The sequence below is a fragment of the Ammodytes marinus genome, assembly GCF_949987685.1.
Source record: "Ammodytes marinus genome assembly, chromosome: 6".
Taxonomy (NCBI): Eukaryota; Metazoa; Chordata; class Actinopteri; order Uranoscopiformes; family Ammodytidae; genus Ammodytes; species Ammodytes marinus.
The window spans coordinates 15,227,571-15,235,070 of record NC_137235.1 but is presented as its reverse complement, the minus strand read 5'-3'; the positions used below and the strand labels follow the sequence as shown (position 1 = coordinate 15,235,070).

The 7,500-nt window shown below is 39.9% G+C and overlaps 1 protein-coding gene across 1 annotated transcript in view; it reads right to left on the bottom strand.

Annotated features, from left to right (window-relative positions):
* pax5 (paired box 5) overlaps positions 1-7,500 on the bottom strand; it is a gene marked incomplete at both ends in the record, with an annotated part of 47,708 nt that overhangs the window by 8,365 nt on the left and 31,843 nt on the right. The gene's annotated exons all lie outside the window — the stretch shown is intronic.

The window sequence follows — 7,500 nt, the reverse complement described above, 5'->3', positions numbered from 1 at the left end:
GTTGGTCAATAAAAAGAGCTTTGTAGCCTTCATTTGCAAAGTCGTTAATGTGGCAGTGCGACAGGAAAAGAAAAGCGACAGAATTAAGATAGTGGTTGAAGCTGCAGAGGAGTTTTTGGGCATCAAAGATCTTAAAGCTGAGGATATACATGTTATGTTAAGGGGAAATAATGATGGAGGGGTAGGATCTCAGCATGATTCTTGATATAATGATGGTATTTCTTCTCTTGCAGTGGAATGCGAGAAGTTTGATTGCAAACGGACAAGAATTTAAGAGGTTTATAGAAGAAGCAGAAGTTAAACCTGATGTTGTTTGTATTCAAGAAACCTGGCTTCGACCTCAACTTGATTTCATTTTACCTGGGTATGAGGCAGTAAGGTATGACAGGATTGAAAGTCAGGGTGGCGGGTGTGCAACATTTGTAAGGGAAGGGATAGCATTTAGAAGAATACCAACTGTGATAGAAGTGGAATGTGTAGTGATTGAAGTATGTAAAACAGATGGCAGCATGGTAGTAGTTAACTTGTACAATCCTTGCAGAGCACTTTGTCCAGAAATATTAGATAGTATAATAAAGAAAGAAGGGAATAGAAGAGAAATTTGGTGTGGGGATTTTAATGCTCACAATAACCTTTGGGGAAGTAAACAGACTGATAGGAATGGAGAAGCAGTAGAAGAATTAATGGATGTAAGACAGCTAGTTTGCCTAAACAATGGGAATGGTACAAGGATTGATATTCAGACTAACACAATGTCCTGTTTAGACCTTACGCTGGTATCTAATAATATTGCAACATCTGCTGAATGGAGTATTAATAGTAGCACAAGTATTGGAAGTGATCATTTCCCAATTATATGTACATTAGATATGGAGCTAGATCTACAAAAAAGACCAAGTCACAAAAAATGGTGGTTTGAAAAAGCTGATTGGAAAAAGTTTAAAGAAATATGTTGCAAAGAGGCAGAGTCAGTATCAATGGAGGGAAATATTGAGGAAAATACAACTGCTATCAAAAGTGTAATAATTAATGCAGCAGAAAGTAGCATACCAGTTAAGTTGATGGGGGGAAATCGAAAAAGGGTTCCATGGTGGAATGACGAATGCACAGAAGCAATTAAAGAACGAAATAGTGCACTGAGAACATTACGTAATAATCTAAATCAAGTGAATATAATAAATTATCAGAGGAAAAAGGCTATAGCACGTAAAGTGATCAAAAACAGTAAAAGGAGCGCTTGGAGGGGATACTGTTCTACTATAGGGAGGGAAGTTAAAATAGGAGATGTTTGGAAAATGTTGAAAAAAATGAGTGGTAAAAAAATATTTACTAAAATATCTGTGTTGGAGGAAGGTGAAATACTGGCAATTACAGATAAAGAAAAAGCAGATTTGTTAGGAAAGGCATTTGCTAGTGTGCATAGTGGTGATCACTTAGATGATAAACACAAACAAAGGAAAAATGAAATCTTAAAGGAAAATAAAGATGTGTATTTAAAGAAAGATAGGGAGGAAAGTGCAATGGATGCTGAGATTACCATGAATGAATTGGTTATAGTATTAGATGGAGCTGGGAATGCTGCTACTGGAGAGGACCAACTAAGCTATATGATGTTCAAAAAATTGCCAGAAAAAGTACTTAAATTAATTTTGCATTTATTTAATAAGATATGGGAAGTAGGGACGATGCCAAGAAGTTGGAAAAGTGCATTAATATTGCCATTCAATAAACCTGGAAAGGATGCAAGCAGTGCTGGTAATTATAGACCTATTGCCCTAACTTCCCACCTCTGTAAATGGATGGAGAAGATTTTAGTTAGGAGACTCAGTTATTTTATCGAACATAGAGGACTTTTTGCTTCGTATCAAAATGGATTTAGAAAGGGGCGATCAACTATGGATGCTGTAGTTAAAGTCAGTAATGAGATGGAGAAAACGTTTAAAATGAAGGAGTTAATGACCATAGTATTTTTTGATATTGAAAAAGCTTACGATTCTATGTGGAGGGAGGGTCTATTAATTAAAATGAACAAAATGGGGATGAGAGGAAGATTGTATAACTGGGTCCTAGATTTTCTATCTGAGCGAAGATTTAAAGTTAAAGTGGGATCGGAAGTATCTGATGAACTGATAATTGAAAATGGAATTCCACAAGGGAGCGCTATTAGTCCAGTTTTATTTAACATCATGATCAATGATATATTTATGAATGTGGGCAGAAGAGTTGGGTCGGCTTTGTACGCAGATGATGGGGCAATTTGGACAAGGGGAAGGGACACTACAACAGTGATGAATACAATTAAGCAAGCAGTTAGAAAGGTAGAAGATTGGTCATACAACTGGGGTTTTAAGCTTTCCTTAAGCAAATCATGTTTTATGATAATAACTAATAAAAAAAGGATAGATGCGCATAATATCAAATTATATGGGGAATGCATGGAAAAAGTTGAAAAATTCAAATATCTTGGGATTTGGCTGGACCAAAAGGGCACATGGAGAGCGCAGGTGGAAAATATAGAACTAAAGTGCAAGAAAGTTATTAATCTAATGAGGGCAATAGCTGGAAAAGAATGGGGAGCGGACAAACAGTCATTAATGTATATATATAGGGCTTTAATGAGATCAACAATAGACTATGGATGCATGGTGTATGGAGCAGCAGCAAAAATGCACTTAAATAAAATAGATAGAGTAATAAACAAAGCATTGAGGATTTGTGCTGGGGTAATGAGGTCATCACCTGTTAAAGCTATACAGGTAGAACTAGGAGAAATCCCGATAGAACTCAGAAGGGAGAAAATGTTGCTTGAATATTGGAGTCGGCTGCAGGGATGTGGAAGTGAAAACCCTGCCAAAACTGTAATTCAGGAATGCTGGGAATATGGAAAATTTCAAAGTAATGGATTTGGATGGATAGCTAAAGATAAAGCAGAAGAATATAGAGTAAGTAATATAAGAGTGACTACTAATCCGATAAGTAATGTTCCAATTTGGTTCTTCCCTGTAACAGAGATTGATTTAAATTTAGTAGAAATGAAAAAAGAATGGGAAGAGGGTGAGAAAGCGTATAAGGCAACTAAGTATATAAGAAACAACCACTACAGTTACCTAGATATTTATACAGATGGCTCCAGAGATGAAAATGACAAAGTAGGTATAGGTGTATATATTCCATCAATGCACATCAATATTGGTAAAAGATTGCCAGATCAAATGTCAGTTTATTCAGCAGAAATGATGGCAATCATTATTGGCTTACAGTGGGTGGAGGAAGTTCGACCAGATAGAGTAGTTTTATGCGTAGACTCATTGGCAGCCCTGCAAAGTATTCAGAGTTGGAACTCTAGCAGACAAGATCTTCTTTTAGAAATTCAACAAACCTTATATAGATTACACAGAACAGGAATATATGTTAAATTTTGCTGGGTTCCGGCCCATGTAGGAATCAAAGGGAATGAGGGAGCAGATAAAAATGCCAAAACAGCAACAAAACTGGATAATATTATAGATATGCCTTTTGGGAAAGCAGAAGTTAAAGCAATATTAAAAAAAGAAGTAACTAAAAAGTGGCAAGACATGTGGGATAGTGAAATCACTGGAAGAAGTTATTATAATGTACAAAAAAATGTGAATGCGCATGGTGTTATAAGGAAAAATAGAAGAGAGGAAACAATACTCACGAGAATGAGAATAGGGCATACAGGTCTTAATAAAACTCTATCTTTAATTGGGAAAAGTGGTACGGATCGATGTGAATGTGGTAAAATAGAAAATGTGAAGCATGTGTTGATGGAGTGTGAGAGGTACTTGGGGGAGAGAATGAGGTTGGCTGGTAGGGTGCAGAAAGCAGGAAGAGTGTGGAGTCTGCGTGGCATACTGGGAACAGCAGGGGAGGGTGTAACACTTGCACAGAAAGCAGTGATCGAATATTTAAAGGACACAGGACTATTTAAAAGAATTTAGTGTGTGTATAGCCACCCCCCCCCCCCCTTTTTTTATTTAATTTAATTTTTTTATGGGTTCCTACTATTCAAGTAGATATCTGATTATTTACTTTATATGACATGAATGCAGTTGTTACACTCCGGTACAGTTGGTGGCGGTATGCACCAAAAAAGTTATGGTTGCAACCCGCCAATAACCGAAAAGAAGAAGAAGAAGAAGACTCACTCTCTCCAGCCAGGGCCAGCAGCATGGCTCCCATTCACCCTTTTTGTTAAACCTTTTTGTTACAATAAACTCACTTTTCTTACACCTTTAACTTGATTTGATGGTTAATTGTTGCTTCCCCGAGCCGGGTTGTAACATATTGGGGTCTCGTCCGGGATCAATCTGGAGTTTTTTTTTTTAGTTAATTTGTTTCTCTTTGTCCCCTAGACAAACTTTGTATACTTTGGGTGGTGTTTGGCAGTGTGGCTGTGGGTAGCATTTCTCATGGTGAGTATGGTGGGTATTGCATTTGAGTGCTTTTGATCTAAAAGTGTGAGCGATCTCCCTGGTTAGGTAGGGAGTGTGCCAGCTGGACAGAGCAATCTGTCCTTCCATCAGTGCACTATTTGTTATTTTGCCTTTTTTATTTTCGAGGATATCCTGGGTGGGGGCCTAGAGCTTCAGAGCTGGTTCGTTTGCTGGCTGATAAGTCTAGAGCTTCGAGCCCGGTACGCCTCAAGAAGACAGTTAGGTTTAGTTTAAAGATAGGCAGGTACCAGGGGGCTTGCTTTGATGATCTTTTGCACTCGGAGGCTTGCTCACTGTGCCCATCAGTGAATTAATTTGTAAGGTTAGCTGAGTTAGTGATTGCTTTGTCGGACGGTTATGTGCACTATTCCTTATTGATTTTGGTTGTTGTTTTTAGCTTGGCGGTTGCTAGAGCAACTGTTTTAAGGGGGGGGATGTTATGTGTAGTTCTGTTCTGTCTTTTCAGGGCTCCGGAAGCCCCTCCCTCACCTCGTTAAGTGCCACCTGAGCTGCCTATTTAAGCTGGAAGCTTAATTGACTCACTCTCTCCAGCCAGGGCCAGCAGCATGGCTCCCATTCACCCTTTTTGTTAAACCTTTTTGTTACAATAAACTCACTTTTCTTACACCTTTAACTTGATTTGATGGTTAATTGTTGCTTCCCCGAGCCGGGTTGTAACAGTTATCTTAACCCACGTCTAATAATAACTTAAAATGTCTTGCTGTGTATAGTACAGCATATACTGTATATATAGACTTGCATGATTAGTTTAGTATAAATTGTTAATGTTGTTAATGTTGTTCTTCATGCCATTGGAGATTGGGCTGTTTAGGATGTCTGTGAGTGTGCGAAAGAGGCAAGAGTGCACTGCCCTGTGTTCATTTGCGTACAGCACAGGATCAATATGACAGCTTTTTAATTTTTTTGTTGTGTCATGGTCAAATGAACTTTAAGACAACTTCGATGTAATTGCCATAACTATGGAGATCTCTGCACCTCATGCAGGATTTTTATAATAAAAATAGATCTATGCAGGGGCACATTTAGGATGGCCCTCTTCCTTTTGTTTCTTTCCTCCTTCTTTTCCATCCACTGACATCTATTCATTTACCAACTCCCCCTTCTCTCGTTACCACCATCTCCCCCCTCCTTCCTCTGTCTGTCACTTGGTGGATTGGATATATAACTGCATTAGACTACATGACAGTGTGTCGGCCCAAATCATTTCTCTGTGTTTGCGCACAGTAGACATTGGGAGTTCGTGGAGAGAAAGCCCTCCATTCATCATCATCACATATACATACACACACACACACACACACATACACTCACACACGCACACACACACACACACACACACACACACACACACACACACACACACACACACACACACACACATGCATCAACACGCTCCTCCTCCCCTGCACACACACATTTATCATCATCATAAACAGCTCAGATGCTAACACCATCAATCCCATTCACTTCTCCTCCACTTAACCACCACTAACTAACTGAGAGGAGGAGCAGGAGGCAGAGGAGGGAAAGATGGTATGAAATAAAAGAGAGAGGATATGGAAGGCAAAGAGGGAGAGCGGAGGTGTGAGAGGAGAAGGTGGCCAGCAGCTGCGGTGGAATTATTTCTTTACTGACTTAAAGTAATACCACTATGTAAATATTCGCTATTACAAGTAAAGTTGAATTCATTTTTATTTAAAAATAAAAAATAAATTATTTAACCTTTTATAAGCTAAATTCACTCCCAAGTATCTTCAAAGATTCATCCTTAGAGTGAGAACATATTCAAGTATGTTATAAATCTTTTTAGTTCTCAAATATTATTATTGGCCAACTTCAAAAAAAAATATTAAATTCTGAGGAGAACAGAAATGGGAGAAGAAATGTAGCTGATACGAAGGAGGGATTTAAGCAAAGACAAACACAACATTTGTTGTGGTCACCGATTAACTGAGTCTCCAACATCTCGTCCTGTCTTATTTCTGTCCTCCTCACTTCATATTTGCCTCTTCTCTTCCCTCCTGTCTTGCGTTTCTCTCTCACCGACCCCTCCTCGGTCCCTCTCTCCCCCTCCTCTCTCCTGTCTCAGTGTAGTAAAGTTTTTCTCTGTGTTTGACGCGACAGCGAGGCATTAGTGCAGGCGGGCTACTCATCCGCTCAGGGTCAGTGCACAGGGCAAGGAGGAGAGGGAGGAGAGGGTGGAAGAGAGAAGAGATGGACTCTATGCAGCCCAACTTAGAAGGGGCAGACAGGGCCAGATCCTCTGAGGTGTGTGTGTGTGTGTGTGTGTGTGTGTGTGTGTGTGTGTGTGTGTGTGTGTGTGTGTGTGTGTGTGTGTGTGTGTGTGTGTGTGTGTGTGTGTGTGTGTGTGTGTGTGTGTGTGTGTGTGTGTGTGTGTGTGTGTGTGTTTGTTTGGGTCTCTGCTGTGTCTGTGTGTGTGCAGTGTATTCGTGCATATGTATGCCAGTTGTGTTGATGTATCTGCTCTCCACAGCTTTGCCGTAGAGGTCAACGAACAAGCACAAGTCTCCTATGTGCTCGCTCGCAGCTACAGATGAACACACATCCTCTGGCTTCGCTTTCTCTCCCTATGTACGGTAACTCCTCCGCATCAAAGAGCCATCAGAGCAACATATGTCAAACCTGGAGGGTGTACACTATGTCCCTATGCACTGAAGTACACTAGGTGGAGTTCAGGGGGGGAATAAAAATGCCCTACAGATTTGGAAAGCCTCGGAAAGGGAGATTGAATGTGTAAATGTTGGTGTCCAGAGTATCAACTCTTCAAGGATGCAATAACATTGCGTCAAACACACAGACGTCTGATCCCCTAGAGGGAGCTCTATTCTGAAAGAAAAGACAGGCAATGAAATGCATGCATAATATTCAGAAAGTGTGTGTGTGAATCTGAATGTGTGTGTGTGTGTGTGTGTGTGTGTGTGTGTGTTTGCATGCATAAGCAGAAATGGAAATGTTCTCTCTCTCTCTCTTTCTCTTCCTCTCTTTCTCTCTGTCTCTCCGT